Source organism: Natrix helvetica, assembly GCF_964273705.1.
Source record: "Natrix helvetica genome assembly, chromosome: 1".
In the NCBI taxonomy this organism is placed as follows: Eukaryota; Metazoa; Chordata; class Lepidosauria; order Squamata; family Natricidae; genus Natrix; species Natrix helvetica.
In genome coordinates, this window is record NC_138548.1 from 359,946,542 (window position 1) to 359,962,688 (window position 16,147).

General features: G+C 47.5%; 2 protein-coding genes across 2 annotated transcripts in view; both read right to left on the reverse strand.

Moving 5' to 3' along the window:
* The window catches only part of LOC309398273 (uncharacterized protein), a 30,644-nt gene extending 24,936 nt beyond the window's left edge, over window positions 1–5,708 (reverse strand). The window contains exon 1 of the mRNA XM_081965021.1: window positions 5,379–5,708. The gene's annotated coding sequence lies outside the window, so the exon portion shown is untranslated. The remainder of the gene's footprint in view (window positions 1–5,378) is intronic.
* The window catches only part of LOC309398310 (uncharacterized protein), a 120,240-nt gene that overhangs the window by 63,310 nt on the left and 40,783 nt on the right, over window positions 1–16,147 (reverse strand). The gene's annotated exons all lie outside the window — the stretch shown is intronic.

Below are 16,147 nucleotides of genomic sequence, written 5' to 3' on the forward strand. Positions count from 1 at the left end.
GAACTGTTCTGCCCCAGCGATGTCAGTTTGCCCGAGGCAGGAAGCTAAACTCCACGCTTGGGAATCTTTCAGATCAAGTTCATTATCAGGCATCCTTAATAGCAAAACTTACATTTCAGTGTTAAGATACTTCTGACTTTCCATGATCTGTCCCATCATGTAGTGTAAAAGTCTGTGGTTTCCTATTCCCTTGATGAGCGGAGATGGGTTGGCTACTGCCATCTCAATTAACCAAGGGCGATTCAGAGAGTGACCGGTAATAAATTGCTTTTCCCGGGCAGAATACCTGCTGCCCAATCAGGGAACACAGATGTGGTCTCATGTTATGGAACTACATTTCCCACAAGGCAGTTCTGCCTACATTTCCCATAAGGTGGCTGCATTTCCCATGAGGTAGTTTCTTAAAGGAGACAGCTCTTAATTCCTACATTAGCTATATACTGTTGGGACAGCACAAGAACCAAGATGGCGGCTGTTTTAAAGGGAAACACACATAAAGCTAGAAAGCAGCAGGACTTTTGACAGCAGAGCATGGCACCATCTGACTGCCTTCTTGACTCACTCCATGCTCTAAAAACACTCTTCTTGACTATTTTGAACAAATCTTTTATTAAGGATTATATTCACAGATCAAAGAAATACAATACAATTCAGGATGTCTGTGAATATACCATATGTATGTGTTTCAACATATGAAGGACAATGTGAAAAAAAAGCAAAAAAAAAAATCCCTCCAAAATAAGACAGTAAGAAAAACAAACTTTCCCTCTTCATCCTCAGCCCGCAGATTCAACACCAACATTTTATCTCTAAATAAGCTAGCCGATGCATCTTCCTTCCATCCCTCACTCCATTTTCTCCTGTCTAAGTCTTCAGTTCTCCTTATTGATCAATAAAGGCCCAGTAAGAATTGACAAAAATACTTGGGTGTCTTGACTGTTACAACTTAATTATTCTAAGTGTCAGGAAATTCCTCCTTAGTTCCAGGTTGCTTCTCTCCTTGATTAGTTTTCATCCATTGCAGTCATTTGCTTGAAATGTCTAGGAAATAGTTGCCAGCATTTTCTTGGGCTAAGCACCCCTCTGGCAAAAATGGGCGAAGAGCTGAGCCGTGGGCGTGAGGACGAGCACAAATGCAAGGTGAGGGAGGAAAGCAGGTGAGGGAGACAAACGGGTGAAGAGCAGCAAGGCTGCGGGCATTAGGACAAGGGGAGGGGAGGGGCCAGCCAGTGGTGGGATCAGCTGGTTTGCTAAACTGCACCAAAAGTTAGCTACCTGTTACGTCCTTTTGCCTCTTTGTGTATTCTCTGATGGGATATGAGGTTGCTTCAATAGAAAAAACAGTATTTTGCCCACACCAACATTTTTTAGGATTTCCCTCCTGTCACTATGTGATATTTTGGTAACTTATAAGATGTGACATTGAAAAAAAAACATGTTTTCAAATTGTTCATAACTAAATCGGTTTATCTCTGGTATGCACTTTCTGATGCATTTTGAACTTTGATTTGCAATGAAGATGTTTCTCACTCCGTGGCGTGCACCCTTGTGAGGCTGCTCTCCTGGGTGATTTCGGGTGTGGATGCGGAGGGCTGAAGGTTGGGCAAAACATTTCCCACACTCCAAACATTTGTATGGTTTCTATCCAGTGTGGATTCGCTGATGCTTCACAAGACCACTTTTTGCAAAAAAACGTTTATCGCACTCTGAGCATTTATGGGGCTTCTCTCGTGTATGGACTCGGCCGTGACGTCTAAGGGTAGAAGAGTGAACAAATGCTTTCCCACACTCTAAACATTTGTGATTTTTTTCCCCCGTGTGAATTTTTATATGCTCTCTAAGGTATGATTTTCTACTATAAAATTGTCCACATTCATTACACTGATACGGTTTCTCCCCTGTGTGGGTTTTATGATGTGTCCGAAGTCCATTCTGATAAGGAAAAGATTTTCCACATTCTAGGCAGCTGTATGGCTTCTCTCCCGTGTGGACCCTCTGATGCCTCCCAAGGTTTGATTTACGGGAGAAGCATTTCCCACACTCCCCACACTTGTACGGCTTCTCCCCTGTGTGGATTCTCTCATGATTCTGAAACTCTCTTGGAGTAAGAAAACTTTTCCCACACTCCCCACATTCATAGGGTTTCTCTCCTTTGTGCCTCATCTGGTGCTTCCGAAGTTCAGAAGAATTTACGAATCGTTTCCCACATTCTGGGCATTCATAGGGTCTCTCTCCAGTGTGAAGTCTCTGATGTTGCACCAGGTTTGATTTCCAGGTAAAACATTTCCCGCATTCGAGGCACTTTTCGTTTTTCTCCCCTATGTGTATTTTCACATGACACCGAAGACCTGCACTCTGTTTGAAACATTTTCCACACTCAAAGCATTTGTAAGACTTTATTCCTGCATGAGTCTTCTCATGGGTCCAAAGACCTGAGCTCTGAAAAAAACTCTTCCCACATTCCCAACAATTGTAAGGTTTCTCCCCTGTGTGAATCCTCTCATGCTCTCTGAGATTGTGTTTTCTGCTGAAAAATTTCCTACATTCCAGACACTGATAAGGTTTCTCTCCAGTGTGGATTTTCTGATGTGTAAGAAGGTGTGACTTTCGTCCAAAGCATAAGTCACATTCCTCACATTTGTAGGGTTTTAGTGTTGGGGGGCTTCTGAGATCTTTGGAGTTTTTCCCAAAGGAAAATTTCTCACCTTCCAAACCTTGACTGGATCCACTTCCCACATGGACCTTCCTGTGGGTCAAAAGGAGGGACCTGCGAGCAAAGGATTCCCCACACTCTGAGCATTCATGGGTTGTTTTGGGTGTTCTTGGAGGGCTGTTTGAGTCTGGTGGGGGATCCAAGATTTTCCCACGCTTCATGCTTGCCCTTTGGCTGCTGCCTTGGGTTGAATTTCTACTGTCTGTTGATAGTCGCCTTGCAGGTAAATCTTTGGTCACAGCTGTTTTCCTGCTGGTGGAACAAAAAAGAAGATGAGAACATCATTTCCTTTCGAGAAACACAGAAAATCACAAAATTGTTGAGGGCCAGATGCTGTCATTTGTAAAGTGCTCGGAGAATGCTGTAAAGCACTACGTATCTAAGTCAAAGTGCTATTGCTAATAACAACGGTCCTCAAACTATAGCCCGAGGGCCACAAATGGCCTGCCAAAGCCATAAATCCAGCCCACACAGGACTACGAGGCTGCCCGGCATATATCACCCCGCTCACCCTTCAGCCAAGTGCAGAACTTAACTTTACTTTTACCCATTTTTGGCCTGAAGAATGCTTGGGGGGGGGGGGAGATGAAAAACTGGCTGCACAGATGCCCCAGGAGTCAAAAAATTGGCCCATTTCCCCTCCCCCACCCTTCAGAAAATATTAAGAGAAAGAGATAGAGAGAGGGAGGGACACTGACTTGTCGATTGTAAGCTCCTTGGGGCTGAGAAGAATTGCTGTAAAACTGAGTTTCCTGAAGTGGACCACTAGACTCCTAAACAATTGAAAAAATAGTCTAGTAAAAAAGAAAAGTTAACCAAAAGAGCAACATGGAAACAAAAGCAAATAAAACACCCCCAGGAGCAAAACAAATCAAAGTTTAATTTGTGTGCATTGTTTAATGGACTGTGAAATTAACCACACCCACCCAGTCACAGGACCAGCTAGCCACGCCCCCCCAGCCGGCCTGGCTCCACAATAGTCTGAGTGACCGTGAATTGGCCCCCTGTTTAAAATGTTTGGGGACCCCTGGCTAATAACAACTGCAACAGTGAGGTCAGAATTGCAGTTCTTGAGCGAAGGGGTCATGCAATGTCCCATGTAATGACCACTTTTCTCAAGAAATGAGTTTGCAGCCCAGTTGCAGTCGTAACTCGAGGACTGCCTATAGGAAACAAAAAGTCAAGGCAAAAACTTTCACTGCATTGCTGTGTTGTGAAATAAAGATAAAACACAATTGAAGGCGAATATACGTGTCCCAGGATGAAGTTGAAGGATCCAATCTGGGTCGGTCACCAGGATCAAAGGTTTTGTTTTCTGAGGTTTCGGACTCGTGCTGGAATCCTCATACACAACCACACCACACACACAACAGGACATACTCTGCTAGAGAGAAGTTCTCTAAGGATGGCCTCCAGCACGAGTCCGAAACCTCAGAAAACAAAACCTTTGATCCTGATACCCGACCCCAATTGGATCCATAAAAAAGAAAGGCTTAAGATAAAACGGAAGAAACCACTGTGGGAACAAGGTCACCATGGTATGTGTGCAGATCAGTTTTCCTGATTGGAACACATATATGGAATTTGGGACTGGAATAAATTGAGTAGTAAATGCGGGTTGAGATGGATGCCCACTGGGAGGGCCCAAATTAGAAAGCTGTGTTTGCAATGACAATAGCAATGCTTAGATCTTAACAGGAACTTTCAAACTGAGGAAGTTACTAGCTGCATAGGAAACACGTGGTAAAAGCGCTTAAGCAGGTATAGCTAAAAATAACCATATAAGGTAGAAATGCTTCATTGTAACCATATGTAAGCAATAATAAATTAGGATGCTTTTATTTCCTTATACGCTCTTAATGAAAGGGGGGTCCAGATAACGTTCTGGGCCACTTGTGTATCAAGAAACCTTGTCTGTTGTCTTCATTATGAGCAGCCCATTAATTGGGGGGGGGGGGGAACCGCAAACCACCAAGATGGAAGCCCAAGAGGAACCAATGCATAGTTGTGAGAAGGAAAACTCAAGGAAGAGGAGACCAGATGGGGAAGGGCAGGTGTGAAAAGAGCCAATCTCCTCCCATTCCCCCATCCAAAAAGCAGAGATTCAGGCAAGGTGTCCAAGCACAATTTGGTATGAAGTGGGACACCAGCTGACCTTGAAGCAGCTTCTGAAGGAGATACCGCCCTTATTTTCCTCCCCCCCAAGGATTCTTCCTTCCCCCCCTTCATGGCCGTCCCTCAGGGAATACTAAGGAAGGAGAGGAGAGCATCAGGTGGCAACCAGCCTCCAAACCTCCTTAAAACCCTTGCCATGAAGGGCCACATCACAGCCCCTTTCAGGGCAAAAGAAGGAAAAGAAGGAGATTCAACTTTAGCATAAGAACAAAGGATTTCATCTGTTCCCCTTTTAAATTGAACTGAGAGAGAAAGGATCTTTTGTCGGTTAAGACAACATGAACTCAATTCAGTTCATTTAGAGCCTTTTTTCTTTCCCCCAAACTCTCCCCTCCCCATTGCAATGAGGTCGCTCTGTGTTAAGAGCACATTACAAACCTCAGCAAAGGTTTTAAAACTCCTTTTACCCCGTTTTTCCAACTGCACATACGGGATATGGATGCTCAGAGACCTCTGACGGACCACACAGAGACCTTCTGAAGCAACTTACCCAAACGTTGCTTCCCGGATCCACCCGGAGCCCCCTCGGGGAGCATTGGCCGGGCGAGGAGGGGGCAGATCCAGCCGAGGGACGGAGCACGTTTTGTCCCCCTGGAGGGGAGGGAGGGATCCGCTCCCTTCAGGCAACGACGGAGCTGGATCTCCCCGAGGAAAACCCTGCGAGCCGAAGAACGGGATCGGCAGCTCCCTTCCTCCTGGCGTGGAGAGGATCTCCTGGGAGGAGGGGCGGCCTGGAGGCCGGAGGGAGAGCAGCCCCACCTGTGTCGAGCGGGACCCCGGAGTCTCTCCCGAGGGATCCAGCGCCGATCCTCCTCGTGCAAATCGGCACACGCGGAGGGAAGCGGAGATCCAGCCATGTGGAGGGGAGGGGGAGGAGTCTCTGCTCTACTCTCGGACTCCGCCCCCGCCCTGCAGCCCCGCCCCTTGGCCATCTCCTTCCCCCCTCCGCCCCTCCCCTTGCACCGAAGCTTCTTCTGTTCCTCCGATGGGCTTTGATGTCGAGGTTGCCTCTGCCCATGGGAAGAGTGCCCGTCTCTGCACGTTGGAAGCACGGCTGCCCTTCCTCCTCCAGTGTGTTCGTGCGTGTGCGCCCTTGTATTAGGCCAGACACAAAAGTGCCAGTAACTGGGGCAGAGTTTAAAAGATGGCCTCCCATCGTGAATATTGCAATTGGGTTGGGGTCTCTGAGCATGGAGGGGTCTTCTTACATTCTTTGGTTTCCTACTCCCCAGAGACCCCGAGACACAAAAGAAGAGAGTTTGGGGGAGAAGCTCAGATCTCATTATTTTTCCCGTTGGAAGAAATGTCCTTCTGGGTTTGGCTCCAAGTGGGGAAAAAGACACTGGAGACATGGAGGCTGCTTGGAAAGATGGTTTTAATGGTGGACAGGACCACATGGCTTGAGTCCTGAACAGAAAAGGTGATCACATGCTTCAATGTTGGTGGAGAAGAAGAGAAGGGAAGGAAGGACTGAGATGCTGAGTCCCTGGTTTTATGCCCTCTCTGGCCTTTGATCTTGAGCTTGTCTGCTGATTGGTTGTCAGACTCACATGGGGCCATGCAGGGGCAACTCTCTAGGCTGAGTTTTGAATCCAGGTTTGGTTGAGTTCTCAGATGCCATGTGGGGAGTTGGGTAAAGGGCCAATATTATCCTGCCTTAATCCCATCCCTCTGGAGCTGAAGGGGAGAACTCTTTATTATGTAAAGTGGACTGGCTTGGCCTTCTTAATAGCCCATTGACAAAGTGGGTGGAGGCAGGAAGCTGCAGGAATTTACTTTGTGTTTAAAATGTGTTTCTCCCTTTTTCACATCCAGGAAAATATAATATTCTGCCTTTTCAATATTTCCTAGGATATTTCATTTTTCTGGGAGAGGACTGGGTGATAACTTGCCACACCCCATAAGAGGCAACACAATGCAACAGGGAAACAAGGCAAACAACATGGCATGGGACCTAGTTACCTGCGGGATCGCATCTCACCCCACACATCTCTACGACCTATCCGCTCTCACAGGGAGGGACTCCTCCAGGTGCCATCCGCCAAGCAGTGCCAACGGGTGGCGCCTAGGAGTAGAGCCTTCTCTGTGATGGGCCCAACCCTCTGGAATGACATCCCCTCCGATATTAGAACTATTAACGACCTCCGCTCCTTCCGACAGAAGCTTAAGACCCACCTGTTCCAATTAGCTGGCTTAGCCGATTTATAGCTCCATCTTTCACCTCCTGGCAAACATTTTATCGTGGAATTTTTAAGGGAATTTTAATCTTATTTGTATTTTAATTAAATATGGTACAGTATATTTTCTACCTCCTCCGTCTACGTCTATGTCTATGTTTATGTATATGTATTCTATTTTGATATGTATATGGTTTTTTAATAATGACTGTACACCGCCCCGAGTCCTGTTTAGGAGAGGGCGCGGTTTAGAAATAAAAGCTTGATTGATTGATTGGAAACAAGCCTGAAAATATTGCCAAGCCCCTGTCAAATAGAAATGATTTAATTTTTAGTTACTTATATCTGCCTTTATTATTTTTACAATAACTCAAAGGCAGTGAAGAGATCCCACACATCTTCCTTTACCTATTTTCCTCACAACAACCCTGTGAGGTGAGTTAGGTTGAGAGAGCGACTGGCCCAAGGTCGCCCAGCTGCCTTTCATGGCCAAGGCAGGACTGGAACCCATGGCCTCAGGCTTTCTAACGCAGGCCCTTAACCACTAGGCCAGCAATGGCGAACCTTTTTTGGCTCGCGTGCCATAAGTGGGGGGAGCGCAGGGGGGTCGTGTGCAGGCGTGCTGCACCCATAATGCAATGTGCGACCCGCCCAGAGTGCATGCACGCACTACAGGCACGACCCCTCCATTTTTGCATGCTTTTTTCGCCCTCCCCAGGCTCCAGAGGCTTTATAGGAGCCTGGGGAGGGTGAAAACAGCCTCCCCCGCCCCCCCGGAAGCCCTCCAGAGGCTCCAGGGACCTTCAGGAGGCTTCCCTGAAGCCTTCGGAGCGCTCAAAACGACCCTCCAAGCAAACCGGAAGTCACTTCCGGTTTGCTCAGAGGGTCGTTTTACGCGCTCCGAAGGCTTCAGGGACCTTCAAGAGGCCTCCCTGAAGACTCCGGAGCACTTAACACCACCCTCCGAGCAAACACGAAGTTTGTTCCCAAACTTCTGGTTTGCCCGTAAGGCCGGTTTTTTGCGCTCCGGAGGCTTCAGGGAAGCTCAAGCTCCTATAAAGCCTCTGGAGCCTAGGGAGGGCGAAAAATGGCTTTTAAAAAGGGCGAACTCAGCTGGCCAGCGCGTGCCCTGACAAATGGCTCCGTGTGCCACCTGTGGCACGCGTGCCATAGGTTCGCCATCACTGCACTAGGCCATACTGGATGTCCTGGGTGTTGATTGGGAATGGTCATCTTTGAAGATGGGGACACGTCAGCTCCCAGAATTCATGCTGGCTGAGGGATTCAGGGAGCGGAAATCCACACAGCTTAAAATGGTGAAGGTTGAGAAACATGGATATGGACGTATGTAAACATGCATCAGTGTCCATGTAGAAAGATGAGTGTGTGAGGAGTGTGTTTATGAAAATCTTCCAGACGGAAAAGCAACCAAAGAAAGGGAAATAAACCATTATAAAAGTGATAATTAACCCAGATCCTGACCGTTACGATTTGCCATCTAGAGGGACCCAGGAAGTGTGACTTTTCTGTAGCAGCCCCTGCCCTGTGAACGCCCTTTCCTCGGGGATCCTGCAGGCCCCCCCCCACCCTTATAGTCTTCTGGAAAGCTGTAGGAGGCTGTTTTCCCCCCAGGTCCTGGGACAGAGTGGGGTTGGAGGTGGAGGATTGGAGACTGGGGCTTTTGTGTGTACAAGGGCGAGCCCGATTCTTTTGGTTCATGAATTTCATCAAGCGTAGAGTTGCACCGTTACAACATTGGCAAAAGTCAAGGGGCTCGAAATGCACCATACGTCCTAAGTGAGATAGGGTCCCATTAATCATGAGCATGTCAGGCACATTTAGGGGGCCACCTACATTAAGAGCAGGGGGTCCATCCGAACCACCAAGACATTTTTTTTGTACAGCTAATCGCAAACCTACTCCTTTTAATTCAATCTCGTAGTCGGATGTATCAAACGAGGGAGGATGGCGCCAAAGGAATCAAGATGGCAGCTTTTTCAAGCTCATCACACACAGAGCTAAAAAGCAGCAGGACTTTCACTGCAGAGCATGGCACCCCATGGACGGCCATCTTGAACTCTTTTGACCACCCAGTCCGTGTTCTCAAGAGTCTTCTTGATTATTTTGAATCATTTTATTAAGGACTATATTTGCAGGTCAAACAAAGACACTTAATATAATTAAGTACAGTATGTTTGTGAACATACTGTATGTGTGCATGAACATATGAAAAACACAATGTGGGGAAAAAAGAAAACAAATCCCTCCAAAAAAGGAAGGAAGAAAAAGAAACTTTCCCTCTTCATCCTCAGCCAGCATTTGATCGCTAAATAAAGAACCAGGTGTACCTTCATTCCATCCTTCACCCCATTTTCACCCCTTTAAATCTTCAGTTCTCCTTATTCATTAACAAAGGGCTAGTAAAAAAATTACAAAAATATCTGACTGCCTTGACTTACGACTGTAACAACTAATGACCGGAAATCCATTCCCAATTGGGCTCATAAATCAAAGACTTCCTGTCTTCTGCCAAACATTATATATATATATGCTCACCACACACTTATAATTTAGTTCCTGGTGAATTATAACATGCGATGTTTTTAAAAAATGTTTTCTACATTGTTCCCAACTAAAGGGGTTCATCACTGTTATGGAGTTTCTGATTCATGTTTAACTTTGATTTGCAGTGAAAAGGTTTCTCACACTCTGCACACTTTGTAAGGCCACTCTCCTGTGTGACTTCTGGTGTGCATGCGAAGTTCTGAAGGCTGGGCAAAACATTTCTCTCTCTCCAGACATTTATATGGTTTTTCTCAAGTGTGGGTTTGTTGATGCCTCACAAGACTATATTTCCTTGAAAAACATTTATCGCACTCTGAGCATTTGTGGAGCTTCTCTCCTATATGGATTCGGCTGTGAACTCTAAGGGCAGAGGACTCAGCAAATGCTCTCCCACAGTCCAAACATTTGTAGTTTTTCTCCCCCGTGTGAGTTTTCACATGACTTTTAAGGGCTGATGAGGTACGATAAAATCTTCCACAGTCGTTGCATTGATATGGCTTCTCCCCTGTGTGGATTTTGTGATGTCTCCAAAGGGCTCCACTTTGACCAAAGCATTTCCCACATTCTATGCATTTGTAGGGCTTCACTCCCATGTGGACCCTCTGATGCGTTACAAGGTTTTGTTTTTGGGAAAAGCATTTCCCACACTCGCCACATTTGTAGGGTTTCTCCCCTGTGTGGATTCTTTGATGAATCTGAACATAGGCTGGCGAAATAAAACTTTTCCCACACTCCCCACATTTATAGGGTAGATCCCCTTGGTGCCACTTCTGGTGTCTCTGAAGTTCATGAGAATACATAAATCGTTTCTCACATTCTGGGCATTCATAGGGTCTCTCTCCCCTGTGAAGTTTTTGATGTCGCTCCAGGCTTGATTTCGAGGTAAAACCTTTTCCACATTCGAGGCACTTTTCGTTTTTCTCCCCCGTGTGTGTTTTCTCATGTCTCCGAAGAGATGAATTCTGGGTAAAACATTTTCCACACACAAAGCATTTGTGAGGTTTTGTTCCTGCATGGATCTTCTCATGGATCCAAAGACTTGAGTTCCGAGAAAAGCTCTTCCCACATTGCCAACACTTGTAAGGTTTCTCCCCTGTGTGGATTTTCTTGTGGTCTCTGAGATGTGCTTCTTCACGGAAAAAATTCCCACATTCCAGACATTGATAAGATTTGTCTGCAGTGTGGATTTTCTGATGTCTAAGAAGGTTTGACTTTTGTCCAAAGCATAAGTCACATTCCTCACATTTATAGGGTTTTAGTGTTGGGGGGCTCCTGAGATCTTTGGAGTTTTTCCCAGTGGAAGATTTCTCACCCTCCAATCCTTGACTGGATCCCCTTCCCACATGGACCTTCCTGTGGGTCAAAAGTAGGGACCTGCGAGCAAAGGATTCCCCACACTCTGAGCATTCATGGGTTCTTTTGGGTGTTCTTGAAGTGCTTCTCGTGTCTGATGTGGGATCCAAGAGATTCCCAGCCTCCATGCTTTCTGGTGGCTGCTGCCTTGGGCTGAATTTCTACTATCTGTTGATAGTCGCCTTGCAGGTAAATGTTTGGTCACAGCTGTTTTCCTGCTGGTGGAACAAAAAAGATGAGAGCATTATTTCCTTTCGAGAAACAAGGAAAACCACAAAATTGTTGAGGGCCAGATGCTGACATTTGTAAAGTGCTCAGAGAGTGCTGTAAATCACTACGTATCTAAGTCAAAGTGCTATTGCTAATAACAACCGCAACAGTGAGGGAGGAATTGCAGTTCTTGAGCAAAGCGGTTATGTGATGTCTCCAGTAATGACCACTTTGCTCAACAAGTGAGATTGCAGCCCAGTTTTAGTCGTAACTTGACAACTGCCTATAGCCGTGATGGCGAAAGACAGGTGGCACGCAGAACCCTCGCTGTGGGCATGCCAGCTGCCCCAGCCCAGCTTCACTAGCATGCAAATGCAGGCATGCCTCCCGCTGGCCAGCTGGTTTTCAGGCCAATGCCAGGGCCAGGGCAGGGGATGCATGAGCATTTGGTGGGTGGGGGGAGACATTGCACAGCAAACCTGCTCAGTTGGAGGCTTCCTTCAGACTTCAAAGAGTTGCAGGGTTTAATTTTGCTTCGAGGTTGGTGCAGGAGGCTTTACAGGGCCAAAACGGGAAAACAAAACCACGCTTTCCATGCCTCATTTTGGCCCTGGAAAGCCTCCTGCACCAACCTGGAAGCAAAAAAATCCACGCAACTCTTTGAAGGCTGAAAAACACTGGGGGGCCAGGCCATTCATACTCACTTCTAGCCCACCGGGAGTTCACTGCCCCAGGGCAGAAATGAGACCCTGTCCTGTGGAGCCCGTAGAAGGACAATGGAAGAAGACTAGAGGAAGAATGTCGAGGCTTTACAGAAGCCAGCAGGGAGCAGGTCAGGTGGGGCTGGCTGGATGGGGAAGTGACTTCCGGTTTCTCCTTTGGGTCGTTTTTCGTCCTCCGGAGCCTTCAGGGTGTTAGGGTTCTAAATACCATGCAGAAATAAATCATTGTCCAAGGCAAAACATCCTTAAAGGTCCAATTTATTCTACAGGCAATTTAGCACGGCTATGGAAATTCTAACTCTGAATTTACATCCTGTGGGTTCACCCAGTTGAGAGTTCATGATCTATCCCCACACCCACAAATCCATCACATGTTCCAATCATATTCCTCCACACTGGCATGTACACCCATCTTCTTCCGGCCAGGTGTCGAGATGCGAAGACAAAAGATGACCTTGGCTTCTACAAAAGAATGTCAACAATCCATTCTACAATCCTACTCCTTTCTATTCCCCCCCCCTCCCAACTACTACACTATTGAAACAGCATAGAAAATTATAAGAAAGTGTGGCAGGCCAAAGATCCTAAAAAGAACATAACTACAGGCCTGACACAGGGAAGCCTCCAGAAAGCCACTGAAGGCTCCGGAGGGCTTAAACTGGCCCTTCAAGCAAACCGGAAGTCTGTTCTCGAACTTCCGGTTTGCCCGGAGGGCCGGTTTTTTGCGCTCCGGAGGCTTTAGGGAAGCTCCTGAAGACTCCGGAGGGCCTCTGGGGGCGGCGGGGAGGGGAGGCTGTTTTTGCCCACCCCAAGCTCCTATAAAGCCTCTGGAGCTTGGGGAGGATGAAAAATGGCTTTAAAAAAGGCTGAACTGAGTTGGCCAGCACGCACATGCACGCTGGTCAGCTGACAGGGCAATGCCTTGCATGCCCTGACAAATGACTCCGTGTGCCACCTGTGGCACGCGTGCCATAGGTTCGCCATCCCAGGTGTATAAGATGAACCAACATATCCACGCTCTTTTGGGGTGGGGGAAGATGTGTCCTATACTCCGAAAAATACAGTAAACTAAAACCTCAATATTCAGATTAAATTGCCGTGTTGGCACTCTGAGGTAAATAAGTGAGTTTTGGGTTATGGTTTGGGCACTCGGTCTCCAAAAGGTTTGCCATTACGGCCCTATAGGAAACACAAAAAGTTAAGGCAAAAACTTTCATTCAATTGCCGTTCTGTCAAATGAAGATAAAAAATATATGAAGGCGAATCTACATGTGCCAGGATGAAGTTGCAGGATCCAATCTGGGTCAGTCACAAGGACCAGAGGTTTTGTCTTCCAAGCTTTCGGACTCGATAGAGAGGCAGAGAGATAGAAAGGGGTGGGAGAGGGGACACACAGAGAAAGAGAGAGGCAGACAGACAGACAGACACAGAGACAAGACAGAGAGAGAGACAAGATACACAGAAAGAAAGAGAGAGAGAGAGAGAGGTCTTATTTTCAGAGTCCAAAATGTTTTTGTTGCATGCAGAAATAAAAATTTGTGGGTCCAAATGGCTCTTTGAGTGTTTAAGGTTACAGAGCCCTGTGCTGGAGAGAAATTCCCTGAGGATGGGTTCCAGAATGTGTCCGAATACTCGGAAGACAAAACCTCTCATCCCCGCGACCGACCCAGACTGGATCCATTAAAAAACAAATGCTTCAAACCAAGATTTAAATGAGAGAAAATGGAAGAAACCAGCAAGATGAAGTCAATGGGGACCATTGCATAGTTGTGAGTAGGAAAACTCAAAGAAAGATGAGAGAGATCAACAGGTGTGAAAAGGGCTGTTTTTTCGGGCTTTTGTTTTGGAGGTTGCAGGAACAAAGATTAAAGGCCTCCTAGGACCCAGAGCTGTCTGGGACAGGAATTCTGGAAAATATGGACAATTAGGAAAGGCCACCTTCTGGTACCCTCTCACAAGAACAATGTCAGATCTGACACAGCTTAAACTCCTAAATAGAAAGAGTCATTGGCTTCATTTGTTGGGTGAGGTATAGTTTTATTAGAGGTCAAGTTATATTGCAGTAATGCAAATCCAGAAGTTCACCCCCCCCCCCACTGCAACTTGCTACCAGCAAACACACAAACACACACACACAGTTCAGGCAAGATATTTGCATAATGGACAAGCAGTTTGGTATGTAGCTGGGATGGAGGCTGATCTTGAAGCAGAGTCTGGAGGGGATACTTTCATTTCCTCCCCCCAAAACATTCCCCCTCCCCCTGATTCATGGCAGCCACTCAGGGAATAGTAGCAAAACACAGGAAAAGACCAGGTGGCATCTGACAACCAACCTCCAAACCTCCTTAAAACTTTTGCTTTGTGAAGCATCCACCATGAAGGGCCCCATCACAGCCCCTTCAGGGCAAAAGAAGGAAAATACCGATTTCTCCTGATTCCACCAAGCTTTTAGGATCAGGGGCAGATTCAACTTTAGCATAAGAACAAAGGATTTCATCTGTTCCCCTTTTAAATTGAGCTCAGGGGAAAAGGATCTTTTGTGGGTTAAGACAACATGAACTCAAATCATTTAAAGCCTTTTTTTCTCCCAAACTCTCCCCTCCCCAATTGCAATGAGCTCAATCTGTGTTAAGAGCACATTACAAACGTCAACAAACGTTTTAAGGCTCCCCCTTTACAACTGCACGTGAGGGACATCCAGAGACCTCTGACGGACCACAACTTACCCAAAAGCTGCTTCCCGGATCCACCCGGAGTCCGTCCCCCCCGGGAGCCTTGGCCGGGCGAGGAGGGGGGGCAGATCCGGAGCCCCCTTTGTCCCCCCTGGAGGGAAGGAAGGGATCCCCTCCCTGCAGGCAACGCCAGTGGCCGGATCTCCCCGAGGAAAACCCCGAGAAGCCGAAGAGTGGGATCCGCAGCTCCCTTCCTCCTGGGGGTGGGGGGAGAAGATCTCCTGGGAGAGCAACTTTACCTGCCTCGAGCGGGATCCGGAGGACTCTCCAGAGGGATCCAGCGCAGATCCTCCGAGGAAGGAGCGGAAGAGGCGGAGGGAAGCGCAAGTCCAGCCAGGGGGAGGGGAGGGGAGAGGAAGGGGAGGGGCTCCGGCTTTCCTGTCTGGCCCCGCCCTTGGGCCAACTCCTTCCCCCTCCCTGCTGGGACCACGTGCTCCGAAACTTCTTCTGTTCCTCCTCCGGTGGGCGTGGGTGTGGAGGGTTCCTCTGCCCATGGGAAGAGTGTCCCGCCCTGCAGGCTGGAAGCGGGGCTGCCCCTCCTCCTGCTCCAGTGGGGGCGTCTGTGCTTGTATGAAGCCAGGCACAGAGAAGCCCCTTTTAGTCTTTTCTCTTTGGGGACTCCGTTCAAAGAGCCAGGAAGGAGAAGTCAGGATCTTCTCTTCCCTTTGGGTTTTTTTTTTACCCTTTTGGTGCCTTTACTTTTTGGTGTTCCTTCCGAATTGGATAATAAATATTTATTTTTACTCCCAGGAACTTTTAACTCAGCTGTCATCAGGTCTCACACTGATGTGCAAGAGCCCCTGGGGCAGAGATTCCATGATGACCCCCCCTCCATCCGTGGGAGTTCAAATTGGGTCTGGGGTCTCTGAGGATGGGAGGGGCTTTCTGCAGCCTCAGACCCTTTGGGTGGGCCACCTGCCAACCCCCAGAGCCCCTGGGACAGGAAAGGAGAGAGTTTGGGGGAGCAGCCCCCCTCTCACCCTGGTTCCCAGAGGCAACACAACAGGGAAGCCACTGCAAAATAGAAATGCATTTATTTTTTACTTACTTATTAACATTCCCCTTCATTGTTTTTACAAATAACTCAATCTTCCTTCACCTATTTTCCCCACAACAACCCCGTGAGGTGGGTGAGGCTGAGAGAGTGACTGGTCCAAAATCACCCAGCGGGCTTTCATGGCCTTAACCCCTAGGCCACACTGGATGCCCTGGGTGTTGGTTGGGAATGGTCATCTTTTGAGATGGGGGGACTTCAGCTCCTAGGATTCATGTTGGGATTCTGGGAGTGGAAATCCACACAGCTTCAAAGTTGTCAAGGTTGAGAAACACGGATATGCACATACACATGCATGTACCCATGTCCATATAGACACACACGGGCGTTTGAGGAGTGTGAATTTTTATGGAAATGATGCCCTGTTCAAGGAGGAGGAGAAACGTTCAAGGCCAGAAGTTGTTTGAGGAGAGTGTGGCTGGCAGGGCCTTTGCTCACTTTTGGAA